This window comes from Oryctolagus cuniculus, chromosome 1 (assembly GCF_051225735.1).
Source record: "Oryctolagus cuniculus isolate XC-2025 breed Fujian yellow rabbit chromosome 1, ASM5122573v1, whole genome shotgun sequence".
In the NCBI taxonomy this organism is placed as follows: Eukaryota; Metazoa; Chordata; class Mammalia; order Lagomorpha; family Leporidae; genus Oryctolagus; species Oryctolagus cuniculus.
Genome location: NC_142867.1, coordinates 67,424,468 through 67,451,064, shown reverse-complemented (window position 1 = coordinate 67,451,064; position 26,597 = coordinate 67,424,468). Strand labels below are relative to the sequence as shown.

Below are 26,597 nucleotides of genomic sequence, written 5' to 3'. Positions count from 1 at the left end.
ACGCCACACGCAGCAGTCAAAATGGCGTTGGGAGCCGCCACCGAGCCTTCTGTGGCGACCTCTACTCCAGCGGGCTTAGGGCCGTAGGAACGCAGCTTCGTCCCTGAAGCGGCGTGGTGGAGCAGGCTCGGGTTCCTCAAGAGCCGCGGGGGCGGTGATCTGGGGCCTCCAGCCCCCCGGGCGGCAGCTCGAGGAGGAATAATCGGAAACCGACACGGTGTGGAGGTCGTAGTTGCCGTCCGGGACCTGAGGATTGCGGAGTACACAAGGGGGGACCCTAGGGTTGTCGACTTGAGGCTCCTGTGCGCGCGAAGTGGGCGTGATGGCGCCAAGTGGTGCCTTAGCCGGCAGAGGCACGAAGGGACTTACGCGAGGCCCTACGACGTGGTAGGTTCTGCCTCAGCCTTTGTTCGTGCTTAATCCCACGGCAGTGTTGTGGAAACGCTCTGGTCGTTCTGTCTGACCTACGAAAAAGGGGGGCCCAGTAAAGCTACTCGTGACCACGAGATGGGAGCCAGGGCCCGGCGGTGGCGAGCAGTCCATCGGCGTTTGTGGCGGCCCTCCCTGTAGACTGCGTGCTTTCCGTAACCTCGGATGCTGGAGAAACGGCCCCGGTGTGCGGGAGTTCTTCGCGGGTATTGTGCTGTTACCAGTGTTTCCTTCTGGAGAAGATAGGTTACTGTTACCCTGCGGGGATGTTGCCATACATAGTGTGCGCAAAAGTTAAATTGTAAACCACTCTGCCCCCAGAGACTTCGTGTTGTCACATGGAACCCCAGACGTTAGGAGGAAAAAACGAGAGCGTTGAAATGTCCTACTCCTGTTTGCCCACGAACTAAAAATACTCTCGAAGTACATCGCTGTCGTTGCTGGAACCCAAACCTGCACCTTCGTAAGATCGTGAAGTGGGACGAATTAGCCTCCACGCCCACCCCACACCCTCCCTGATCTTGCCGTTTTAAGGCCAGTTGCTTAAAAATTTTTTGTAAGATTGTAAGTGAAATCTTCATACACGGTCTTTGAACCTGGCAACACCTCAGCGAAGCAGGTATAATTGCAGGCCCCCGGTACTGTGAAAACACACATGTGGTCAGGAGCTTGCCCAGTTTCAGAGAGCTGGATGTGGAAGAGAGCTGGGCTGTGTAACCCCAGGCCTTCTGACCTCCAAGTGTCCTTTCCTCTGTGATGAATGTCAAAATGGTAGGGAGTGAAGGAGGAGTGGAATCACCAAAGGGGTTTATAAAACTGACGTCCACTGGAAGAAATAGCATCACAGTGGTCATTTATAATGGCTAATCCCTGTGTTTACTAAGCACCAAGTACTGTTTAACCATTGCACATAATGACTTCGTCCTTGCAACAACTTTGTGAGGCAGAAACTCATTATCCCTAGTTACAAAAGAGGCAAGTGAGGCATAGGAAGGAAGTCCCATAGCTTGCTTACAGTCACACACAAGTAAATGGGAAAGCAGGGATTTAAACCTAAGCAGTCAGCCATGCTCTAGCCCGTGGGTCCCTTATCAATGGGAAGCACCTGAGGATCAGGTTAAAATGCCAGTTTTGATGGCGTGGGTCTGAGGTGGGTCCTAGATCCTATGTTTCTAGTAAGCTCCCAAGTGGTGCCGCTGCTGACGCTGCCTGCTCCCACGCGTCTTCTCCTTAGTCCTCATCCGCCTTCCCTGTGCCGCTCTGACTGCTTCCTCCCTAAGGATCAGACTCAAACTTTACCCGCAAGAAGCTCACCCTGCCCCACCTTTCCCTCCAGGATGAGACAGGCTTTTCCATCTCTGCTTCTGCACCGCTTGCTGTACTCCTTGTAAGAATATTGAATGAGGGCCGACTAGGCAACCAGCTCTTAAAGGAGAGAGACCAACCAGATCTGTTCATGCTAGTGCTTTCTAGTGCTTTGCAGCTAATCAAAACAATAGCTAATGCTTAGCCCAGACTTTGTGTAGTCCAGACGCTGTTAAATACATTAATTTGATAGTGTCTACAATAACCTTATAGATAATGCTAGGCTCCCTGTTTTATAGATGAAGAAACTAAGACACAGAGGTGAAGTAGGCTTCCCAAGATAATAAGCCAGTAAGTAGCAGAGCCATGATTTCAGATAAAAGCAGTATGGCTCTGAGAAGTGGGTGGTCAATAAAATGAGAGCCACCCTACACTTAAAGCTTCCAAGCAGAAAAGCTTATCCTACTAAATAGCAACTTCCTGTGATCAGGAACATGTGTAGGAGTACAATACTGGTCTCAAACTTTATTCCTCCAAGCACATCACAGAAACTTGTGGTGCAGCAGGTGAAGCTGCTGCTTGAGACATCTGTATCACAGAGTCCCAGCTCCACTCTCTTCCAGCTTCCTGCTGATATATACCCTGGGAGGTGGCAAGTGATGGCTCAAGTACTTGGGTCCCTGCGACCCATGTGGGAAACTTGGATTGATTTCCAGGTTCCTGGCTTCAGCCTGGCCAAACCATCACTGTTGTGGATATTTGGAAAGTAAACTAGTGGATGGGCAATTCTCTCTCTCTCTCTCTCTGCCTTTCAAAATGAAGAATGAAACTTCTTTTGGACACCTATTAACCACATTCTAATTTTTTTAAAGATTTATTTATTTATTTGAAAGAGTTACACAGAGAGAGAAGGAGAGTCAGAGAGAGAGAGAGAGGTCTTCCATCTAATGGTTCACTCCCCAGTTGGCCACATTGGCTGGAGATGCAGGAGCCAGGAGCTTCCTCTAGGTCTCCCACGTGGGTGCAGGGGCCCAAGGACTTGGGCCATTTTTCACTGTTTTCCCAGGCCACAGCAGAGAGCTGGATTGAAAGTGGAGCAGCTGGGACTTGAACCAGTGCCCGTATGGGATGCCGGCACTACAGGCAGCAGCTTTTCCCACTACGCCACAGCATTGGCCCCACCACATTGTGATTTTATAGGAGTATAATGGAGAAGGTAGATCTGACAATCATGAAAGTATCTATTAAATTCCTATGGTCTTATGTGAGAGTACTTCAAAAAGTTTACAGAATGATGAAATGAAAAGATAAGTATATTTCAGTGTGAAAGAAAATTTAAATCCATTGGGGCCAGCATTGTGGATAGCACTAAAAGTTGCCACTTGTGACACCAGCATCCCATATGGGCACCAGTTCATGCCCCACTCCCAGCCACCTCTCTGCTAATGGCCTGGGAAACGCAGCAGAAGATGGCCCTAATGTTTGGGCTCCTGCCACCCATGTGGAAGAAGCTCCTGGCTTTGGCTTGGCCCAGCAATGGGCATTGCAGCCATCTGAGGAGTAAACCAGCAGATGGAAGATCTCTTTCTCTGTCTCTCCCCCTCTCTGTAACTCTGACTTTCAAATAAATAAGACTTTTTTAAAAAAATTTAAATCCATGCAGTATTTTTTTCAATAATACTCATTTTCCATGAACTTTTTGAAGACTCTACATGTAAGGAGGCAAATTAAAAAGGGTCTGATTCTAGAGATTCATTTTCTACATGAAAAAAATGAAGGATCCAAAGAAGTGAATTAACCAAAGTCAAATGGGAATTGCACGGCAGGACAAAGACTGCAGATCAGCCCTTTGGAAGCTGTTGTTCTTTCTACTGAATCACACTCCCCTTAGATTTTTTTCAAGATTTACTTTATTTATTTGAAAGGCAGAGTTACAAAGAGAAAGGGAAAGAGGGAGAGACAAAGATCTTCCATCTGCTGGTTTTCTTCACCAAATGACCAGGACTTGGGCAGGCTGAATCCAAGAACCTGGAACTCCATCCAGATCTCCTGTATGGGTGGTGAGACCCAAGTACTTAAGCTATTATCCACTGCTTTCCTAGGTTCATTAACAGAGAGCCAGATGGGAAGTGGGATAGCCGGGACTCACAAGGGATGCAGGGGCACCTTAACCTACTGTGCCACAAGGCCAGCCCCTGCCCTTAGATTCCTAATCTTCTGGAAGTGTATTGTACTAATATCACCAAGGTATGTACTAAACATGAAAATAGCAAGACAAAAATAAATGAGTAGAGTATCAAATCATGGATCAAGAAAAATGAATTTGTGGGACACAAAAAAGGAAAGGAAGCTAGAGATAACTGACAGTTACACATCCAGGCTCAACGGAGTGTTAGAAACCCTGCAATGGAGAACAGCTTGAGAAAGCAGGTAAGACATCTGCCCACTGCCTGTCAGTCGCCTCCCATTGAATTCTACAGTTTCTATTTCCTAACTAGCTGACCTCATTGTTTTCGTGGGGTGATGATGGGGCTTCATCACCTCTGCGGAATGGACCTCTTTGCAAACGCTCTTCCTCCAGAGGAAGCTCTGTGTGCTTTTGACCGAGTTCATCCATCATCCTGCCACTGCTGTCAGAGTGTGCTTTCTGAAACTCAAAGCTCGTCATGTCAGTTCCCTGCTTACAATTTTCCAGCGGCTCCCAATTGCCAAGTTCCAGCTCTTTCAGGAGTCCACTTGTGCTAGTGCAAACTTTCCTGCATATCTAACCTTTCCTGGAGTACTTTGTCTTTAAAGTACCTCTTTATCTTGTCTGAAATCTGGCACTTTCTTTAAGTTCATTGCTTCCTTTGAAATTCTTTCGATAGTTCTTGCTTCTCTCCTATGTTCTATAGGAGTAAAAGCTGGTGGAAACTTGTGCCTTCAGCTTGCAGACCAGTTACCCCTGTGCAGAGGATTCTACTATCAATAGCAAGGCAACCTCCAATCCAGCCTCATTGCACTCCTCTTAAGAAAACTTTGGACAGTCTGCTGTCATAAGCCCACTCTGTCATTGCCCACTCTGCCCTTGTACTCACTGGTATAAATAATACCTTTTACCACTGCTGCTGTTCAACCAGCCATTTCTGGGACTATAGCTACACTTTGCTCTCCTGAATTGTTCCACCTCTCAAATTGCTAACGTTCTAAACAAAACTTTCTTTCATTTCACATTACTTACTCCTTTGTCCTCACCAAACCTGCTCTTCAACTTGAGGGAAATCTGCAGGCTTAGAGCTTCCCACTTCTCCAGATCTGTTCCCCTTCGCTTTCCAACTCAGTCTCATCAGCACTTTCAGCCAACCACCCCTGCCATCCACACTGACCCTAAAACAGTCCTCTACCTTGGATCATTTTCTCCTCTATGTCTCTTCCTAAGTGGTTAGAGCTGTTAAATATTAGTGCATAGTAAGTGATCACAAACGTTAGTGTCATTTTTTTTCTGTCATGCACTTTTTGCTGTGTATGCTGAAATCAAGAGTGGCTTAACTGCGTGTTTCTGCACCAGGGTCTCCCAAGAGACTGCAATCAAGAGACTGGGGCTGCAGGGGCAGCTTCCAAGGGAGCTCACTCACATGGATGGCACCTTATGGAGGCTGCAGGTCTCCATTTCTCATTGTAAGGCTGCTGAAGGCCCTTCTGGACTTGGTAGCTGACTTGCCCAGAGCAAGTGATCAGAAAGAAACAATGTAGAAGACACAGTGTTGCAGTGTGTGTGTGTGTGTGTGTGTGTAACAGAGAGAGGGAAATAGATATAAAATCAGATTTTATGTAGGTTTGTGTAAGTAACACCCTGAAGGAGAATTTGTAAAAAGCAGTAAAAAACAATTTGATAGGAATGAGTTAAACTAATATTAGGTAGTAGCATTTATTGAACACTCATTTTAAAAACAACTCCTTGTGTGTATTGTCTCATTTAAACCTCACAGCATGTCTGTGACATAGGAATTGTAACTTTTTTTTTTTTTTTTTTTTTGACAGGCAGAGTGGACAGTGAGAGAGAGAGACAGGGAGAAAGATCTTCCTTTGCCCTTGGTTCACCCTCCAATGGCCACAATGGCCACTGCGGCCAGTGCGCTGCGGCCGGCGCATCACGCTGATCCGATGGCAAGAGACAGGTACTTATCCTGGTCTCCCATGTAGGTGCAGGGCCCAAGCACTTGGGCCATCCTCCACTGCCTTCCTGGGCCATAGCAGAGAGCTGGCCTGGAAGAGGGGCAACCGGGACAGCATCTGGCGCCCCGACCGGGACTAGAACCTGGTGTGCCGGTGCCGCAAGGCGGAGGATTAGCCTATTGAGTCGCGGCGCTGGCCAGGAATTGTAACTTTTTTTTTTTTTTTTTTTTTTGACAGGCAGAGTGGACAGTGAGAGAGAGAGAGACAGAGAGAAAGGTCTTCCTTTTTTGCCGTTGGTTCACCCTCCAATGGCCGCCGCGGCCCGCGCGCTGCGGCCGGCGCACCGCGCTGATCCGATGGCAGGAGCCAGGTGCTTTTCCTGGTCTCCCATGGGGTGCAGGACCCAAGCACCTGGGCCATCCTCCACTGCACTCCCTGGCCACAGCAGAGGGCTGGCCTGGAAGAGGGGCAACCGGGACAGAATCCGGCGCCCCAACCGGGACTAGAACCCGGTGTGCCGGCGCCGCTAGGCGGAGGATTAGCCTAGTGAGCTGCGGCGCCAGCCAGGAATTGTAACTTTTGATACCTGAGGAAACCAAGCCCTGGAGAAAATCATTTATCTAGAATTAAATATCAATAGAAGATTCTTCCAAAGAACACACAGGTATTAAAGAGTAATGGTTATCTATGCTTGCACAACAAACCATTGCTGTGGCTTAAACTATTTGTTTTACTCACAAATCCCCAATTTGAATGGGGACCTACTAGTGGGGACAGCTCATCTCTATTCCTCTTGGCATCAGCCGGGGAAGCCGGAAAGTTGAGGTCTGGAAACATCTGAGGGCTGGTTAATTCAAATGAGCAGCAGTTCCTGTTGGCTGTCTTCCGGAATCTGTTGAAGTTATCCTTTGGAACATCTGTATATAGAATCTCCATGTGACCCAGGCCTCCTGTGGTGTGTCACTGGATTCCAAGGACTAGTGACCAGAGACACACAAAGGAAGTTGTTGTTGTTTTAGATTTATTTTATTTATTTGAAAGGCAGAATTAGAGAGAGAGAGGGAGAGATCTTCCATCCACTGTTTCACTCCCCCAAATGGCCACAATGACAAGGGCTGGGCCAGGCCAAAGCCAGGAGCCAGGAGTTCATCTGGCTCTCACATGTAGGTGCAGGGGCCCAAGCACTTGGGCCATCTTCCACTACTCTCCCAGGTGCATTAGCAGGGAGCTTGATTGAAAGTGGAACAGCCAAGACTTGAACCAGTGCCCATATGGGATGTTGCAGGCAGCAGCTTTATCCACTATGCCACACTAGCCCCTTGGGCCATCTTAAGAGGAAAGTTTTGTTTGTTTGTTTGTTTGTTTTTATCAAGCCATAGAAGTATTGTAGCATTGTTTTAACCACATTCTTGATCGGGATGCTCACAAACCCACCCAGGTTCAAGAAAAAAAATAAAATCCACCTCTGACAGAATACCGGAAGACCATGTGGACCTAGAATACTGTGGCCATTTTTCAAAGTATCAACTATCACAGTCAGCCTTCTGTGCACAGCGTTCATAACCCTCCCACATGCAAAATGCTCTCAGCCCTTACTTGCAAACCTGCCGGAGTCTGCACATTATGAGAGCAGGCTTGGGCTTGAGCTCTAGGACGCTGCCATCTAAATCGTTTCGAGGTATGGGTGAGGTGCCTCGGGTACAACTCCTCTTAATGTGAAGACTTGGGTACTGAGGTGGCAAGTTATTTCCCCACATATCTCACACATACTGGTAGGACTGCAATAAGATAACCGATGTAGATTCACCCGTGCAAAAAGGGAAACCAGGAGGCACACCAGAGTTGCAGGTACATACCAGTTCTGAAGCTGCTCTTTGATTAGGGCTTTACCTTATTGCCTAGCCATGATTCTCTACAGCTCCTGACTCCACCCTAAGGATTAGGTTCTGCCTCTGAGTCATTCTTCCTTTTCCCAAAACGTGGCTCATATTTGAGGCCCCAGGTAATTTTCTCAGCCTGCTTCCTGCCCTCAGGAGTACAAAGGCCTTGTTTTCTCCCTTTTAATCCAAGTTTATGGTGTTACCATTGGTAAAAATTCTTTTAAAAATTTTGTAGGCTTTTAATGCATTTTATTGGGGTTTATGTCTCCATTAGACAAAAAATTTATTTATTCTTCATCAAGATAAGCCCTTTTTGGGGCTGGTGTTGTGATGCAGTGGGTTAAGTTGCTGCCTTCAACCCTGGCACCCCATATGTGCACCGGTTCAAGTTCCAGTTGCTCCACTTTGATCCAGCTCCCTGATAATTCACCTGGGAAAACAGCAGAAGGCGGCCCATGTACTTGGGCCCCTGCCACCCACGTGGGAGATCTGGATGGAGTTCCAGGCTCCTGGCTTTTGGCCTGATCCACCCCTAGCTATTGCAGCCATCTGGGGAGTGAAACAGGGGATGAAAGATCTCTCTCTCTCTCTCTCTCTCTCTCTCTTACTCTCCCTCTCTGAAACTTTGCCTTTCATATAAGTAAATATATAAAATCTTTAAAAAAAAATGATAAATTGCTTTCTATCTTGGTCTTCCTATAAGGCTGCTATAAGCAATAAATTTAGCATTCATAGAAATTCTATTATATTTCGGAAGACCTGCAAGGCACACACTTCAGACCCTTAGAGCGACATTTGTCTGAAATGCCACCAGAAATCTGGGATCTTTGCAGAGGATTTTACAATCATGCCTTGGGCTTCAGCTTTAGCCCATGTTGTCCTGCTAGCACCCTAGATTTAATCTCTGCCTAGAAGCCATTCTTGATTTGCACATCATTTGGCATCTAGAGAAGCTGGGAATGAGAAAATTTTATTCTCCAAGTTAGTAAGCTCTGGCTCCTTTATCTTTAATAGTTTGTTCTTTATGCTGTCTCTCATGTTATTATAGGCAGCTAGAAGCAGCTGGGCAACACCTGTAACACTGCCTGGAAACCTCCTTCACAGGCACATTTTCTATTCCCACGTTATCTTGGGTAGCAACGCTGCTGAAATTTCCTCTACCGCAAATAAAGGTTTGCATTCCTCCAGCTTTTTTTTTTTTTTTTTTTTTTTTTGACAGAGTGGACAGAGAGAAAGGTCTTCCTTTTTTTTTTTTTTTTTTTTTTCTGTTGGTTCACTCCCCAATGGCTGCTGTGGCCAGCGCACCGCACTGATCCGAAGCCAGGAGCCAGGTGCTTCTCCTGGTCTCCCATGCAGGTGCAGGGTCCAAGAACCTGGGCCATCCTCCACTGCACTCCCGGGCCACAGCAGAGAGCTGGACTGGAAGAGGAGCAACCGGGACAGAATCTGGTGCCCTGACCAGGGCTAGAACCCGGTGTGCCAGCGCCGCAGGTGGAGGATTAGCCTAGTGAGCCGCTACACCGGCCTTTTTTTTATTTCTTTAAAGATTTATTTATTTTACTTGAAAGTCACAGTTACACACACAGAGAGAGAGAGAGAGAGAGAGAGGAGAGGCAGAGAGAGAGAGAGAGGCCTTCCATCCGCTGGTTCACTCTCCAATTGGCCACAATGGCCGGTGCTGCGCCGATCTGAAGCCAGGAGCCAGGAGCTTCCTCCGGGTCTTTCATGTGGGTGCAGGGGCCCAAGGACTTGGGCCATCTTCTACTGCTTTCCCAGGCCATAGCGGAGAGCTGGATCAGAAGTGGAGCAGCTGGGACTCAAACTGGTGCTCATATGGAATGCTGACACTGAAGGGGGCAGCTTTACCAGCTAAACCACAGCGCCGGCCCCATTCCTCACTCACCTTGAACCCTGGCAAGCAGGTTTCCCGGGATTCTGTGGCAGTCCCTATGCAGCCTTTGGAGTCTTCACTGACACTGTCCTCAAGATCCGGCAGCCCCAAACCATGGGTCTTCAGTTTTGTTGCAGCATCCCACTTCTGGGACTGAAATTTGATCTTGTTATCAATAGCTAGGTAACAAGACACAAAACTTTCTGGGCAAAATCAAGCTTTATTTTTGGCTCATGAATCTGTAGTTTGAGCAGGGCACAGAAGGGAGACTAGCCATTTTTGGGAAATACAAAGTGCCCCAGCATCAAATCAAGATTGAGACTTAGGTCTGATTCCAACACATGAGCTTCTTCCTCTGCATCATGCTATCTTTCTTAGATGGCTGAATATTACACATTTAAAAAAACAAAGTGATCTATGTGTGAATGAATTAGAAAGGTCAATCTGAGGCTGGCGCTGTGGCATAGAGAGTAAAGCCGCTCCCTGCCATGCCGACATCCCATGTGGGCACTTGTTCGAGTCGTGGATGCTCCACTTCCAATTCAGCTCTCTGTTATGGCCTGGAAAAGCAGTGGAAGATGGCCCAAGTCCTTGGGCCCCTGTACCTAGGTGGGAGATCCAGAAGAAGTTCCTGGCTCCTGTCTTTGAATCGGCATACCTCCGGCCACTGCAGCCAACTGGGGAGTGAACTAGTGAATGGAAGACCTTTCTCTGCCTCTGCCTCTCTGTAATTCTGCCATTCAAATAAATATACATCTTTTTTAAAAATAGAAAAAAAGGAAGAAAAGAAGGAAGAGAGAAAAAAAAGAAGGAAGGAAGGAAGGGAGAGAGAGAGAGAGAAAGAAATAATGAAAGAAAGAAAGAAAGGTCAGTCTAGGGACCAGCATTATGGCGTAGCTGGTAAAAATCTCCACCTTTGACGCCGGCATCCCCTATGGGTGTCAGTTCAAGTCCCATCTGCTCCACTTCCAATCCAACTGCCTGCTAATATGCCTGGAAAAGCAGCAGAGGATGGCACAGGTACTTGGGTCCCTGCACCCATGTGGGAGACCAGGAAGAAGCTCCTGGCTCCTGGCTTCAGTCTGGCCAAACTCTGGTCATTGTGTCCATTTGGGGAGCAAACCAGCAGATGGAAGATATCTTTCTCCCTGTCTCTCCCTTTCTCCTTGTGACTCTGCCCTTCAGATGAATAATAAACAATTTTTTTTAAAGTTCAATCTGAAAAGCTACACAAAGCATACAGTTCTTTTGTTTAAAAAAAAAAAAAAAAAAGGAATGCTCTGTAAGCCAGAGGACAATTCTATCAAAATAATTTCAGTTAAACATTAAAGAATTTACCTAAGGGGCCAGCGCTGTGGCACAGCGGGTTAACGCCTTGGTCTGAGGTGCCAGCATCCCAATGGGTGCAGGTTCGAGACCCGGCCTCTCTGCTTCTGATCCAGCTCTCTGCTATGGCCTGGGATAGCAGTGGAAGATGGCCCAAATCCTTGGGCCTCTCACCTGTGTGGGAGACCTGGAAGAGGCTCCTGGATCCTGGCTTCGGATCGGCGCAGCTCTGGCCGCTGCAGCCAACTGGGGAGTGAACCATCAGATGGAAGACCTCTCTTCTCTCTCTCTCTCTCTCTCTCTGCTTCTCCTCTCTCTGTGTAACTCTGACTTTCAAATAACAAATCTTAGAAATAAAAATTTACCTAAAATAAAGTTCATAGACTTATTGAGTACTCACTCTGCATAAAGCCCCATCCTAGACTCTGGAGGAAAAGATGGATAAACAGAATCGGTACTCTTCCAAAATTCCTAGTTTGGTGGGCAAGACAAACAGAAACAGATACTTATCATACAATACAAGGGTGTGAGAAAAGAGTTAAGGAACTTCTTCTTGGAAGCTAGTGGGGAAAGGTTACCAAGAAGAAAACATTTAAGCAGGGCCTTAAAAAAAAAAAGAGCAGTTAAACAGACAGGGGAAAGGGTATTCAACAAAGAGAAAAGAAACAGTGATGGCAAACACGAAATCATAAATATTGGAATTGGGGGAGATGCATGCATTTCAGTAGAACAAGGTAGGGTGGGTGTGGCCTCCACTAAGCTCTGCCTGACATCACCCTGCCAGTGGAGGGGAGGACAGCTCATTACCACCCCATGCAGCTGCAATTCTGTTCCACAGGTGGCTTCCACTGACAGCCGGAAGGGGAGGTATGAGAAAAGGGCCTGTTACTGCCCACTGAGGACTGAAGTCCACCTTCCTCCTATGTGCTCTCTGTGGCAACCCCAGGGAGGATTGGAGAGGGCACCGAGCCCCGTCATGATATCCAGGCAAAGGTGGAAGTCTGAGTACGCCACTTGGTCTTTGCAGGTGGGGCTCGGGCAAGACTGTAGCTCTTCTCTGTGGTATCTGGCTGGAGTAGAGCAACTCTTGTCTAAAGGTTTTATGTCCTGTGAGGGCGCTCCTTTGTCTAGAGACAGCAGGCTTGGCTCTTTGATTTGTGCCAGTTGCACCTTCTCCAGTACCCATCTCGGATATAGGAGGCACAAAGAAAACCCACGGATGCACCATTAGGTACTGCCTGTATCCCGGGCCCTCAGCTGGTCCTCCTCTCCACCTTTCAGAACCATCTTCCATTTCTTGTTTGTATATATGTAATGTTTCATATATAATGTCCAGAGCTTTTAGCTGTACCTAGCAGGAGGATGATGGGAAAGTAAATATACAAGTGCACCGTCTTTCTTTAAGTCTGCGGTGAATTGACTCTTTACAAAGGTGTGAAAGCAATACAGTATGAACGACACAGCTTAGAGAATGAAGTCAGGCTACATGCTGGGAGAGCAAACCTTGCAAAACACATACTTGCTAAGGACTTGTACCTAGGTAACAAACAGCCCAGGATTTTTTTGTTTTGTTATGTTTTTAAGATTTATTTATTTATTTGAAAGGCAGAGTTACAGAGAGAGGGAGAAGCAAAGAGACAGATCTTCCATCCACTGGTCACTCCCCAAATGGCCATATCAGCCAGGGAGGGCCAGGCTGAAGCTGGGAGCTGGGAGCTTCTTCTGGGTCTCCCATGGAGGGTGCAGGGGCCCAAGCACTTGGGCCATCCCCTGCTGTTTTCCCAGGCACGATAGCAGGGAGCTGGATTGGAAGTGGAGCAGCCAGGATTTGAACCAGTGCCCATATGGGATGCTGGTGTTTAGGAGACAGCTTAATCCATTGTAACAACCCAGTTTTAAAAATGGGCAGGCACAGGTATTTGGCCTAGCGGCTAAGACACCCATCTCCCATATTGGAGAGCCCTGATTCCAAGTCCAGCTCCAGCTCCTGACTCCAGCTTCCTGCCAGTGCAGACCCTGGGGGGCAGCAGTGATGGCTCAAGTGATTGGGTTCCTGCCGCCCACCCGGGAGACCTGCCTGGATCTCATTCCTGGCTCCCGGCTTCAACCCAGCCCAGTCCCAACCGTTGTGCACGTTTGAGCCACCACATGGAAGCTCTTTCTGTCTCTGTCTCTCTCTCTCTCTCTCTCTCTGCCTCTCAAAAATAAATGAATGAATTCCTTTAAATGGGCAAACGATTTGCAACGATACTTCACTAAAGTGGATATACAGATGGCAAATAAGCACATAAAATGTACTAAACATGATTAGCCATTAGAGAAATGGAAATTAAAATCAGACTGACATAAAATATACCGACAATACCAGGTCCTAGTGAGGATGTGGAGCAATTGTAACTCTTAGACTTTGGTGACAGGAATGCAAAGTGGAACAAGATGTTCACAAAGTTGCTTATGCAGTGCCTTGGAAGCAGGGAGAAAAGAATTCTTTCCATCACAGAAGGCTTCGTAGCCGAGGCAGCGTTTGGAGCTGCGCCTCATTAAGACGAACAGGCAGGGAAGAGAGAAGAGAGTCCAGAGGCTCTCCAGGCAGATAAGGAGGAGAGGCAAAGGCTTGGAGACATGAAAGGACCTTCAGAATGGTGACCTCAGAAAGCAAAATGCGAGTTGCGAGTCTCTCTGCGCTCCTCAGCCAGCAACATTTGTTAGAATAACTTGGGGAGCTCTATCACGTTTCAGAAGATTGTGGTGGACGCCCAGGGATAAAAATCCTACGTGGAGAGCGGGTGTATTCCCTGAAAAGCTCAGGGTCTGTGATTACCACAGCACCTCAGGAGAGAGCACCAGACTTAGTAACACACGTTATTGCCATTTAATCCATGTCGGAACCCAAGTGGCAAAAGTACTGTCTGTGTGCTGGCTAGTGATTTGACACTGATTAATGGCTTGATCATTAGAAAGCCAAAGGGAATGCAAATGAAAATAGAAATAAAGACATAGTCTCACATATAGTTTTCCCCAGCTCATTTTGGGGTTGGGGGTGGAAGCACTTTTTTGTTAGGTTCACCCAAGTGCCAAGATGCCTCAGGTGAGGAGCGGATGATAATCAGTAATTACCCAAGGTGAGATCCAGGATATTTCCGAAACGTGGAAATAATAACCCTGTCAGAAATGGAAATCCGCTATCATGGGGGCGGTGCCTAGAAGTCCAAACATAATATCCAGCCTGTCTTCACCTCCGAGAGTTTCCAGCTGTTCATGACGTTCTGCTGTGATTTGCCAGAGATGAAATGCGTGTTGTAAGTCTGCTCCAGCCGCTGAACCAGGGGCTTGGAGCTACAGTTTCTCTCAAGGAGCGCTGAGCGCTTATGAAGTCTGCTGAGAAGCAGGAGGTGTCCGCTCTCTTGTCGGTTCCAATCAAGATCTCTTCCGTGCAACCCCAGAGCCGATCATTATTTTCGAAGTGAGCAAGTGGAAGATCAGCTCGGGTCTCTCTTGGGTTGCCAGGGCGCTTATTGAGATGCTCTGAGCTTTCAACTTAGCACTTCAAGGCCAGCAGTGCAATCCAAGCCTTGCTCCAGGCAGAGTTAATAAGGGAACACACGCTTATGGAGAGCCCCAGGGGCATATGTGTTGAGAAATGATTGTGGGAAGGAAATGGTCCAAATCATGCTGGTTCGAGTACGTGCATATGCGTGTGCACACACACATACACACACACAGCGTGCCCTGATGCATAAACAAGGCAGTCAGTGGTAATAGCAATTATCTCGCCAGATTAGAGAGCAAGGACTGAGCAATTTTGACCTCTGAATCCCCAGCAGTGCTGAATTGATGAATGATGTGTTGAATCCGAGAAGACAGTCGTTTGGGATATGGCAATGTTTTCCCACAGTCACACCAGCTGCCTGAGGTTCCTCACACAGGCTTCGCACTGGCACGCCCTGCCCGCTCACTGCACGCCTGGCATTCTTCCTCTGCCTAGAATGACTGTACCCTTTACCCCAACCCTTTGTACACCTCAGAATCTGTCAAGGCCGGCGCCGCGGCTCAATAGGCTAATCCTCCGCCTAGTGGCGCTGGCACACTGGGTTCTAGTCCCGGTCGGGGCACTGGATTCTGTCCCAGTTGCCCCTCTTCCAGGCCAGCTCTCTGCTGTGGCCCGGGAAGGCAGTGGAGGATGGCCCAAGTGCTTGGACCCTGCACCCCATGGGAGACCAGGAGAAGCACCTGGCTCCTGCCATCGGATCAGCGCGGTGCGCCGGCCGCAGCAACCCAGCCGGGGCGGCCATTGGAGGGTGAACCAACGGCAAAAGGAAGACCTTTCTCTTTGTCTCTCTCTCTCTCTCACTGTCCACTCCGCCTGTAAAAAAAAAAAAAAAAAAAAAAAAAAAAAAATCTGTCTAAACCCCACTCATTCTTTTTAAAAAAGATTTATGTATGTATTATTTATTTATTTGCTTACTTAAAAGGCAGAGAGAGAGAGAGAGAGAGAGAGAGAGAGATCTTCCATCATTTCTTTCATTTCCCAAATGGCCACAGGGGCTGGGCCAGGCTGAAGCCAAGAACCAGGAACTCTGTCCCAGTCTCCAGTGTGGGTAGCCGGGGCCCAAGTACTTGTGCCATCTTCTGCGGCTCTCCCACGTGCATTATCAAGGAGCTGGATTGGAAGTGAAGCAGCAAGGACCCGAACCAGCGCTCATAAGGGGTGCTGCATCACAAGCAGGGCTTCTCATTCTTTTTTTTTTTTTTTTTTTTTTTTTTGACAGGCAGAGTGGACAGTGAGAGAGAGAGAGAGACAGAGAGAAAGGTCTTCCTTTTGCCGTTGGTTCACCCTCCAATGGCCGCCGCGGCCGGCGCGCTGCGGCCGGCGCACCGCACTGATCCGATGGCAGGAGCCAGGAGCAGGTGCTTTTCCTGGTCTCCCATGGGGTGCAGGGCCCAAGCACCTGGGCCATCCTCCACTGCACTCCCTGGCCACAGCAGAGGGCTGGCCTGGAAGAGGGGCAACCGGGACAGAATCCGGTGCCCCGACCGGGACTAGAACCCGGTGTGCCGGCGCCGCTAGGCGGAGGATTAGCCTAGTGAGCCGCGGCGCCGGCCATGGGCTTCTCATTCTTAATAGTTTATCTCACTGCCTTTTTTTTTTTTTAAAGACATAAGTGTGTGGGTGGCAAAGACCCCAGTGCTTAGGCCATCCTCTGCTGCTTTCCCAGGTGTATCAGCAGGGAGCTAGATGGGAAGTGGAGCAACTGGGACTCGAATCTATGCCCATATGGGATGCTGCGTTGCAGGCAGTGGCTTAACCTGCTGGGTCACAATGCCAGCCCCCATCTTACTGTCTTTTGAAAATAATTCTTTAAGTACAAATAGGAGAAGGGAATGTTCTTGGATGGTGAAGAGATCAGTGTTTAATCCTAGTTCTGCTGTTTTCAAGATCTTGAATAGCTTATGTCACCTATTTGTGCCTCAGTTTCCTCCCAGTGGGTGGAGGGGACAGCTTCAAGTGCTAAAGCATGTAAGGCACCTGGCTCAGTGAGTGGCACTGGCTAGCTTGTCAATGAGTGCACGTAGCCTTATTCACATTCCTCTGTGAAACCCAGCTCAGTGCTAATCAACGCTAGCTCCCTCTGCCTGCACATTCTTCAGCACCAGCACCACTCCTTTATCAAGTCCAGGTGCCCCCTCTTCTGGTCCTTGGGCCTCGTGGATGTCCCTTTGTAGCACTTACTGTAGGCCAACTCGTGCTGTTACTGTGTCTCCTTCTCTGATAGGCTGAAAATCCCTCCAACAACTTGCACTGGGATCAATTCAGGAGACGTTCCATAAATGGTTGTCTAATTGACATAGCATTTGATCCGGCTCTCCAGGATGCAGAAGGAACACGCAACATGTTCTCTCCCAACAAGTACGAAATGGCCTGAGTAACAAGGGGGAAATTCCTGCAATCAAGTGTTTCAGAGCTGATTGCTGTCCGGCCAGCCCAGGTAAACAGATCCGCAACTGCCAGATGTCTTTGTTTCTCCCACTTCCAGCCTAGCTAGGCCAAAGGAGCATTCCCATAAGAGTAACTCAATACATCTCTCTCTTCCTCTCTCTCTCTCTCTGCTGATCTGATTAGAGTGTGAAATACTTTCTTTGGAGAAAATGCACGAGAGTATGATTTTTCTTGTTTTTGCAAGGAATAGAAAGTGAGGGAGAGAGAGGAAAATTGAAGTCAGTGGAAAATCTGTCACACCCTGGAGATGAACAGCACATACAGCCAACACGACAGATAGCACTCTGACTCAAAACTTCAGGAACTGAGCAAAGGAGATTCTAAACCTTTGAATTGATCTTAGGAAAAGAAGCAGAAGCAAAACCAACCAACCACCACCAACAACAAAACCCTACTTTCCCAGAAGCTGTGATATTTGTACTGGAAGCAACTTAAACATTCAGTGCAGGGGTGGGCACTGTGGCACAGTGGGTTAAGCTGCTGCTTGGGATGCCCGCATCCCATAGAAGAAGGTCTGGGATGGAGTCCCACCTCTACCTTTACTTCTGCTCCATCATCCTGCTAATGAAACAGGTGATGGCTCAGTACTAAGTCCCTGCCACCTACATAGGAGACCCAGATGGAGTTCCTGGCTCCCAGCTTCAGCTTTGCCCAATCTTGGCTGTTGTAGGTATTTGGGAAATGAACCAGCAGGTGAAACCTCTCTCTCTCTCTCTCTCTCTCTCTCTCTCTCTTTCTCTCTCTTACAAAAGAATAAACAAACAAATCTTAGAAATAAATTCAATCCAATTCAACAAGTACTTTCTGAACTAAGAGCAGGGCACTGAAGTTATGGCGATGTTGGTGAAGATCGGTTTCTAATATCAGTCTGTTGTTCTGTCCACTCAACTATTGTTCTTTCTTGGGAAAAACACCAGCTTTGTCGGTGTCCTACAAAGGAAGCAGACTTGTACAAGTTAAGGAGTCAGGGATTATTTGAGGAATTTGGACTTTTACAGTTGTGGGCGTAGCGGGGGAAGCGCCACTCTGAAAGCGAACAGAGGCACGGATCAATGGGACCGCCAGCCAGTCAGTCCCAGGAGGAGCCGGGCACACCCATCTGCCCTAAGCTCTGTGAAGGAGGCGTGTTGGAGCCCTCGAGGGCCCCGTGTCTGCTGGTGGGCTTGGAGTTTCTGGTGGTCTGCAGGGTCGTCATTTGGGAAGAGCTGCATGTGGACTGTGAGCGTGAGGACGAGCTGGAACCTGCTGCCACCTCCTCAGCTGCCATCGCTGTGGAACTCCTGTGATCTTCGGAGAACAACGGCTGCCAGTTCCCCGTCACTCCCCAAATCTCAAACGACTCTCACCTTTAACCTAGAACCATGCCACAGCTGCTTAATCAAGCTGACCACACATAACCAAAAAGTCATTTCTGTCTTCTCCCAATTGTCTACAGTGGAAAGAGCCTGGACTTTGATGTCTAGTAACGCTGAGTTCTACTCTGATTCTGCTTCCTTCTGTCTGACCAGCTGCAGGTAAGTGATCAGTCCTGAGCCTAATTGGATCAGGAGCCCTTCCTCTGGGCTCTTTTCTGTTGGAGCACTTGTCTCATTTCTTTGTCATTATGTGTTGATGTGGCCATTTCCTCCACCAGACAGACCATAAGCTGAGATGAGATTTGTGGAATGGCTAGACTTTGCATAGCTGAAAATAAGCCAACAGACAGGAAGAGAAGAACCGAGGCCCGAAGGCTCCATGCCTGTAGAGAATGCCCAGTGTCATCCTGGTCGGAGCATTTGTTATTTAGAGTGGGAGATAAATCAAGAGACAGCATGCTGGAGCCATTCCGGGAAAGGCACAACCTGCCTGGACAAGTAACTTGGCTTAAATTTGACATGAAATGGAGTTCCTGAAAGCATTTGATCCAAAACATGACATACTTAGCATTATGCTGCAATGTGCGGTCATTCCACAGGTATTGATGTGGAAAAAGATGGGGAGCACGGGGATCCATCTGAAGACTCAAGGGATCGCTCTGCCCTGACCCCCTAGTGAAAGCCCCGTTTCCAAGAGCTCAAGTGTCTGGCTTCCTGCGGCCAGCGGAGGCCCCTTCAGTGGCCTGGGAGGAAACCTGCACCTCCCTCTCTGGGTTTCCGCCCAGCGGGGGGCTAACCCACGTGGTAATGTACACAGCAGAGGTGCTGACAGAACCAGGGCACTGGGATCAGTCCCACAGGGAGAGGAGGAGAGGCTGCCAGACCTGAGCTGCCGAGAACCCTCACTGAAGGCAGGCAGCCCCCAAGGAGCCCAGGCAGCCTGCTCTGGCCAGCTGCGTGGTGCTCAAGGCTTTCGGAGGGCTGGAGGGTTTTGAACCTTGGAAGTGCAGTATTTGTCCAGGATGCAAGGGTGGCGAGAAGGGCAGGGGGTTCCAGCACCCAGTCCCCTTGCTGAGAAGCGTGATGATGGGAGCAGCATGCTCTTTTGGCCCTGGATCCAGGGGTGGGCAGTTGCACCGCACTTCCTCAGTGCTGTTACTGACTGCAGAGAATTCTTGCCATTGGAGCTTGCATGGGCCGTTTGCAGTGTCATCTGATTTTCTTTAGACTCTATTCATCACCTGTTTGAGGCTTGGAAAAGCCCATGTTGGCCTCTTGTCGATAAGCTCTGGCCAGCCATGTAAGTGTCTCTTACTCCCGCTAGCACACCCAGTATATCCCTTCCACATGGTCTTTGAGCATTCAAGCATGTTATGAAAGTAAGGCAGGGGCCGGCGCCATGGCGCACTAGGTTAATCCTCCACCTGTGGCGCCGGCATCCCATGTGGGTGCCGGTTCTAGTCCTGGTTGCCCCCCTTCCAGTCCAGCTCTCTGCTGTGGCCTGGGATAGCAGTGGAGGATGGCCCAAGTGCTTGGGCCCTGCACCCCCATGGGAGACCAGGAGGAAGCTCCTGGCTCCTGGCTTCAGATCGGCGTAGCTTCAGCCACTGCAGCCATTTGGGGAGTGAACCAATGGAAGGAATACTTTTCTCTCTCTCTCTCACTGTCTGTAACTCTATCTGTCAAATAAATAAATAAATAAATCTTAAAAAAAAAAGTAAGGCAGTCCTATGAACCCATCAGTCTTCATTTAGGAAGCCCCGTGAGTAGCATAAACAAGCGAAGGGAAAAGGGTAGAGAGCAAGGGGCCATCTTCCAATGGAGACACTGTGCTTCTCCCAGAAAGAAATGTGTGGCTCCGCAGAGCGAAGTCCACCTGCGTCAGGTAGGCTGTCCTCAGCTCCAAGTGAAAAGCAAAAACTGGAAATAGCTGAAACAACAAGGAAAGGTATTATCTCACCTAACAAGAAGTCCAGACGTAGGGAATTTCGGGATTGGCCAGGTCACCAAGGGCCCAGGTTCTTTCCATCTTCATGCTCGCCCAACCTCACTCTGGGTCGACTTTCCTCAGCTGGCTTCCCTCGTGATCATACCACAGCCAGCACAGTTCTAGGCATCACACCCGGACACTACAATATGCGACAGCAGGAGAGTCCTCTCTCCCCGAGAACGAGGAAGCCTTTCCCGGGACCTCCTCACTGATCTCTCTGTTTTGGCACAGAGCTGGTTAACAAGCCCACCTTAGATCCAGTCGGCTATAGGGGGAGTAGAAGGACCGTGATTGGCTGGGCTGGTGCTGGCCAGAGCTCCCTCTCCTCAGGGATGCCTATCTGAACCACTTAGGGCTCTATCACCATAGAAAGGGTGGCACGGCTGTGGACAGATGACCAGCAATGTCTATTACTGTACAGGACCTGGCATGAAAGGCATTTCTTTATTAGCTCTCATTGTTAGGAACTCTTGCCATCTGCGCAAACATGTTCAAGTCACAGATCTCCTACAGCCCTGGTTTTCTCTTCTGTAAAACAGGAGTGGGATTGCCTGATTTGTTGGGTGGTTATACAGTTGCAGGAGGTGACATGTAGAAAGTCTTTGGTGCTTAGTGGGTGATTACTACTTACTATAGTTGTATATAATTACTGTCAGAGTACTTGGGCACCAGGCTGAGTTCTCCAACAAAAGCTTCTGGGGTTGGCTCCGGCCAACCAGAAGCAATTCATGCGTAGTGTTCATAATTGTGATTCCGTGTATTAATTTGCCAGACCCTAATCCTGTAGGAACAGTGACCCGTGCCCAGCAGTTTTCCTTTCATGTGCAGTGACCTAGTAGGACAATCATCTCTAGTAAGTGGTCCCCTGTGCTGGGCCCCTGACCCCACTGGGCACTGGAGGCCATCTCACCTCCCTAGCTGAAGGTTTAGGTCCCAAGACCAACCACCCCACCCATCCCATTGCCATTTCCAGGGCTGTGAGTCCTCAACTCAATATGGGAGCTTGGTGGGCAGGACCCAGCTTGTCTCCTTTGCTTCTCTGCTTTTGTGTCAGACCTAGGTTCCTATCCCAATCCTACCACTTACTAGCAGCGTGACCTCTCTGTGAATACCATTTTCCATACCTGAAAGGTGGGGTGCAGCCTCCTCTCATCACCTCCCCCTTCAACTCCTGTTTCTATTCTCCCGAATGCACTATAATTCCTGAAGAAATCACACTGTTTCTCTCTGCAAGCCTTTTCTTTGCTACTCCTCCTGCCAGGATCAATGCCAACCTCACGTCTATCCTCACCTGGGTACCTCGCTTCTCGCTTTGGGATGAGGTTTGGGAAGGCACCTCTTTCTCCACTTCCTACCCACAGCTCAATGATCCAAAAGTGCCTTGCGCTCATTTTTTGAAGATTTATTTTATTTATTTGAAAGGCAGAGAGTTGCAGAGAGACAGAGGCAGAGAGATTAGAGAGAGGTCTTCCATCCGCTGGTTCACTCCCCAGATGGCTACAAGGGATGGAGCTGCACCGATCTAAAGCCGGGAGCCAGGAGCTTCTTCTGGGTCTCCCACGCAGGTCCAGGGGCCTAAGGACTTGGGCCATCTTCTACTGCTTTTCCAGGCCATAGCAGAGAGCTGGATTGGAAGTGGAGCAGCCGGTGTCCATGTGGGATGCCAGCACCACAGGCAGCGGCTCTACCTGCTACGCCACAGTGCCAGGCCCTTGCACTCATTTTTATCATTTTGCACTGATGGCCCAGAACTGGGACATCTTCTCTGTCTTCACCATTAGACTGTGAGACCCCAGTCTGAGAGCAGGGTCCCCCAACTTGCTCATGACTTTCCTTTCAGGTGAGTCAAGAATGTGGAGGTACTATCATCGCGCTGACATCTTCTCTGTAGTTGCCAATGAAGTTGTCACGGATGTTGTGTGGAGCCTAAAATAGTATCAGAGTCTCACTCAGTTTCTCCCGCTCGCCGCCACAACCCCAACACAGCTCAATCGCACGATGACTTATTTCCTTGGGAGACAAGCCCAGCAAGTGGAGCATTTCAATAAACAAATAATAAAAGTGTGGAATGAACAGGAGAGGGAAATATGGGCCCCTAAGAGGAGGACTGGAATCAGATTTGGCAAGATGCCGTGAATACATCCAAAGCTCATAGATTTATGATTGGGAATTTTATGTTTCCACATGGACCTCGCCTGCCTCCAGTATCGTAACAGGCAGGGCGAGATGCAGAGCCCACAGGATTTGGAGGAGGTTGAGCACAGATTCATGAACACCCAGACTTGGACAGAGCCTTGAATTTTTACATTCAGTCTTCAAACACAGAGGCCCTGAGCAGTCTCAGGAGGATTCAGGTGACTTAATGTGCACATGTGTTCCCACTTCCCCCGCCTGCACTGCCCTCCCCTCCCTTTCTCCTTCCCCCTCCTCTCTCTCTCACACACTCTTCTATAAGCAGGTTTTTTTTTTTTTTAATGATCCCAGTCCCATGCTTCCCCAAGAATTGGAGAGGAGAGAGACACTGAAGCTTTTATATTTTTCTGGAATTCAAGATGCTTTAGGCATTCCAGATTCTCACATTTGTCTGAATTGAATTAAAAGTCACCATTCAGTGCCCTAAGTTTCACGTAAGAAACGTGGGGTACCTGTGATTTATACTAACACATTTCTGCACTCACAGGATCAAAGTTTGGGTCTTGTTTTCCATGATATTTTGGTCCTGCAGCTATAAGGGATCAAAGAATCATTTTAGAGCAATTATAGAAGCTCTCTAGTTCTCTGAACCTGCCTAAAACTGATAGCTTAGAATCATAAGGTTGCCATTTTCTTATTTTTTAAATAATATATTTAAAATTTTTTGTTTATTTGAAAGGCAGAGAGACAGACAGAAACCTTCCAATCACTGATTCGCTCCCCAAATGCTGGCAACAACCAGGGCTGGGACAGGAATCCAAGTCTCCCATGTAGGTGACAGGAGCCTAACTACTTGAGCCATTATCTGACGCCTCTCAGAGTGCATATTAGCAGGCAGCTGGAATCAGAAGGAGGGCTGGCACTGGAAGACAAGCACTCCAACGTGGGGTGAGGGCATCCCAAGCAGTCTTAACTCCTGCACCAAATGCTCACCCCTGTGACTTTTCTTTTAAAGGTTTATTAAGTTGAAAGGCAGAGTACTAGAGATGGAAAGGGAGGGAGGGAGGCAGGGAGAGAGGGAGGAAGGAAGAGAGAGAGAGAGAGAGAGAGAGAGAGAGAGAGAGAGAGAGATTGCTTTTCCACCTGCTGTCTCATTTCCCAAATGGCCACCACAACCAGGGCTGGGCCAGGCCAACACCAGGAGCCAGGAACTCCATCTGAGTCGTCCCACATGGGTGGTAGGGGCCCAGGCACTTGGGACATCTGCTGCTTTCCCAGGCACATTAGCAAGGAGTTGGATCAGAAGGGGAGCAGCTGGGGCCCTAGGTGACTCTCAGATATGGGATGCCAGCGTCACAAGCAGAGGCTTAACCTGCTGTGCCACATCACTGATCCCAGGTAATTTTTTTTATAAGACTTTCAGCACAGTCAGAAACAGCCAATCCATCCTAAGATCCTTTTAGGGGGCCGGTACTGTGGCGCAGAGTGTTAAAGACCTGGCCTGCAGCACTGGCATCCCATATGGATGCCAGTTTGAGTCCCAGCTGCTCCTCTTCCAATGTAGCTCCCTGCTGGGAAAGCAACAGAGGATGGCCCAATTCCTTGGGCCCCTGCACCCATGTGGGGGACCTGGAGGAAGCTCTTGGCTCCGGGCTTCTGATGGGCTTGGCTCCAGCCATTGGGCCATTTGTGGAGTGAACCAGCAGATGGAAGACCTTTCTCTCTGTATCTCTACCTCTCTCTGTAACTCTTTTAAATGAATATAATTTTTAAAAAATAATAAAAGAAATCCTTTCGGCCCCAGTTCCCTCCTTACTGGTTCATTCCAGCAGCCATTTGGTCTTCCAAAGAGTTTTCTTCAAGAGGCCTTTCATGCCAGGTCTTCATGGGTTTAAGTAACTCCTGCTATCGCTTGCCATGACTACTGATGGCTGGGAGACCCAGTATACCAAGGCTACATCTTTGAGGATGTCAGGACTAACCATTTCCGTAGTTAGCCACAGAGGCCAGAAAGGTAGGTCAAGTTGACCAAACATGACTGCTGTGCAAGCAGGCACTCCCCAGGCCCCCCAGTATCGATGCCATCATTCCAAGTGGCAGAGGCTTAGCCCACTGCACCGAAACACACATCCCAATGGACTAGCATTTTGAACACTTGCTACAAAAGGTTCCAAGCCCTTGGACCCAGGTTCCTAGGCAACATGTAGCTGAGACATTGCATTGCCCTGCGAGACGTGGATGCAAGGAAACCAGCTTTCCCAAGCCACTGGCCCTGCCGTAGGCTGTGCTGAGCAATACACTGTTTTTTTTTTTTTTTTCTTCTTTTTTCTGAGTCACTGAGTCTCGTTGTCCACTCTCAGCACCTATGGGATTGCAGCAAGCCAAGACAGAGTCCGGTTTCTCTTTATCATCTGCCATGGGGCTGGGGTTCCACCCTGACACAGTATCCCATTTTCCACAAGGCAGTGAGGTCACCAGTGAACCCAAGCCCACGCAGGTCACATTACGATCCCAGATTCCCATCTTTGAGTGGTTTCCCACAACCGCTTCTTCTATCAAGGATTCTATCAGCAAGTATCCCGCCAGGAAAACAAATCATTCTAGATCTGTGCTGTCCAATATGGCAGCCATTAACCACATGTGTCTATTCACATTTATATTACCAGGATTAAATGAAAGGAGAGGTCTGGTCCCTCAGTCACACCAGCCACATTTCAGGAGCTCAGTAACCACACACAGCCGGCAGAGACTGCATCGGCTAGCGCAGCTAGGACAGCCCTGTCATCACAGAGCATTCTGCTGGACAGTGCTGCCCTAGATTATTCCAAGCGGAAAGAGATTTAGTGCAGAAGATCATTTTCAAAACTGGTGGGCACATGGGGGTAGGCCAGGGAGGGAAGGGCTTTGAAGGCCTAGAGGAGAAGAACGGGGACGGGGAGGGTGCAGCTAGCCTGGCTGAAGCCTGCTGAGTAGGAACTGGCCTCCTAGGGGCGCTGCGGCTGAGCAGGAACGGCCGGCCGTGGAGGAGGACCCCCAGGCTGCTGCTGCTGCAAGTGCACCACAAAGCAGGGCAAGACAAAGGCTTCTTCCGTCTGCACGCTTCCCAGTCTCCTGCCAACACCTTCTCTCTCACCAGGGAGTCTGAAAAAAAGTGCTTCTACCTTTACTGTCCTACTGAAGAAGGCAAAGAGGGTGGGAATGGATCATACAACAAAGAACTGCAGAGGGAGGCTTTGTCAATCGTGTGATCCGGACAGGGGACAGGTGCCAGGGCCCCTGACCTGCTGCTTATACTCATCCCCTTATCTCCTGAAAGTGTTCCCTACCTTCTGTGTTCCAGTCACATTGAATCGCCTCTGGACTACTCCGGCACCTTGCAGTGTGAGACCTGGCTCCTGGCCTGGCCTGGCCTGTTGTGGACTTTTTTTTTTTTTTGAATGAACAAGAAGAGCGAAGATCTCTTTCTGTCTGTCAGTCTGTCTTTCAAATAAATAAATCCCTATCTATTAAAAAAAAAAAAAGCAATGATCTGTGTTTATTTTCTGTCTCTACCCACTAGAACGTAGACTCCAAGAAGACAAGGGCCCGGTGCTGTTCAGGGCTATGTTCTCAGCACTGGAATGATGCCTGGCATATAGAGGCACTCAATAAATAAATATTATCTGGATGAAAGGCTTTTGTCCATCTTTCAGGTCTGAATATTTCCTGTCTCCCTAGCTGGGTGAGGGAATTGTGCTACATGTTCCCACAGAACCCATACCTCTCCCACTGTAGTGCTTAAAACAACTGTAGTTACTTGTATCTGATTCCTTGCTGGACTGTAAACTCATTGAGAGCAGGAACCGTATCTGTATGTTTCCCAGTTGAGTCCCCAGTGCCTCCCTGGCCACTGCATCCGGGACATGGTTAAAATCGGAAGTCACCTGGCAGGCTTGGTCATCACACTATTATGTCAGAGTTTGGGAGATCAGTGATGGATGCATAGAAACGAAGCAAAAGAAAACAAGGCAATGATGAACTCCAGCAAAATCTAGGATCTCTCTTAAAATGTTATTTCTAATTAACACTAACAATTAGACATTTATATGAGATACTTCAATTTCAATGCATGTATACATTGTATAATGTCTAATAA

General features: G+C 48.6%; 1 long non-coding RNA gene across 1 annotated transcript; it reads left to right on the top strand.

Moving 5' to 3' along the window:
* The first annotated feature begins 5 nt into the window (after window positions 1-5).
* LOC138850017 (uncharacterized) lies at window positions 6-25,983 on the top strand. The gene is made up of 5 exons (XR_011389399.2): window positions 6-387; window positions 751-963; window positions 16,761-16,973; window positions 18,420-18,498; window positions 25,803-25,983. It is a non-coding gene; the product is annotated as an uncharacterized LOC138850017 (long non-coding RNA).
* Window positions 25,984-26,597: the final 614 nt, after the last annotated feature.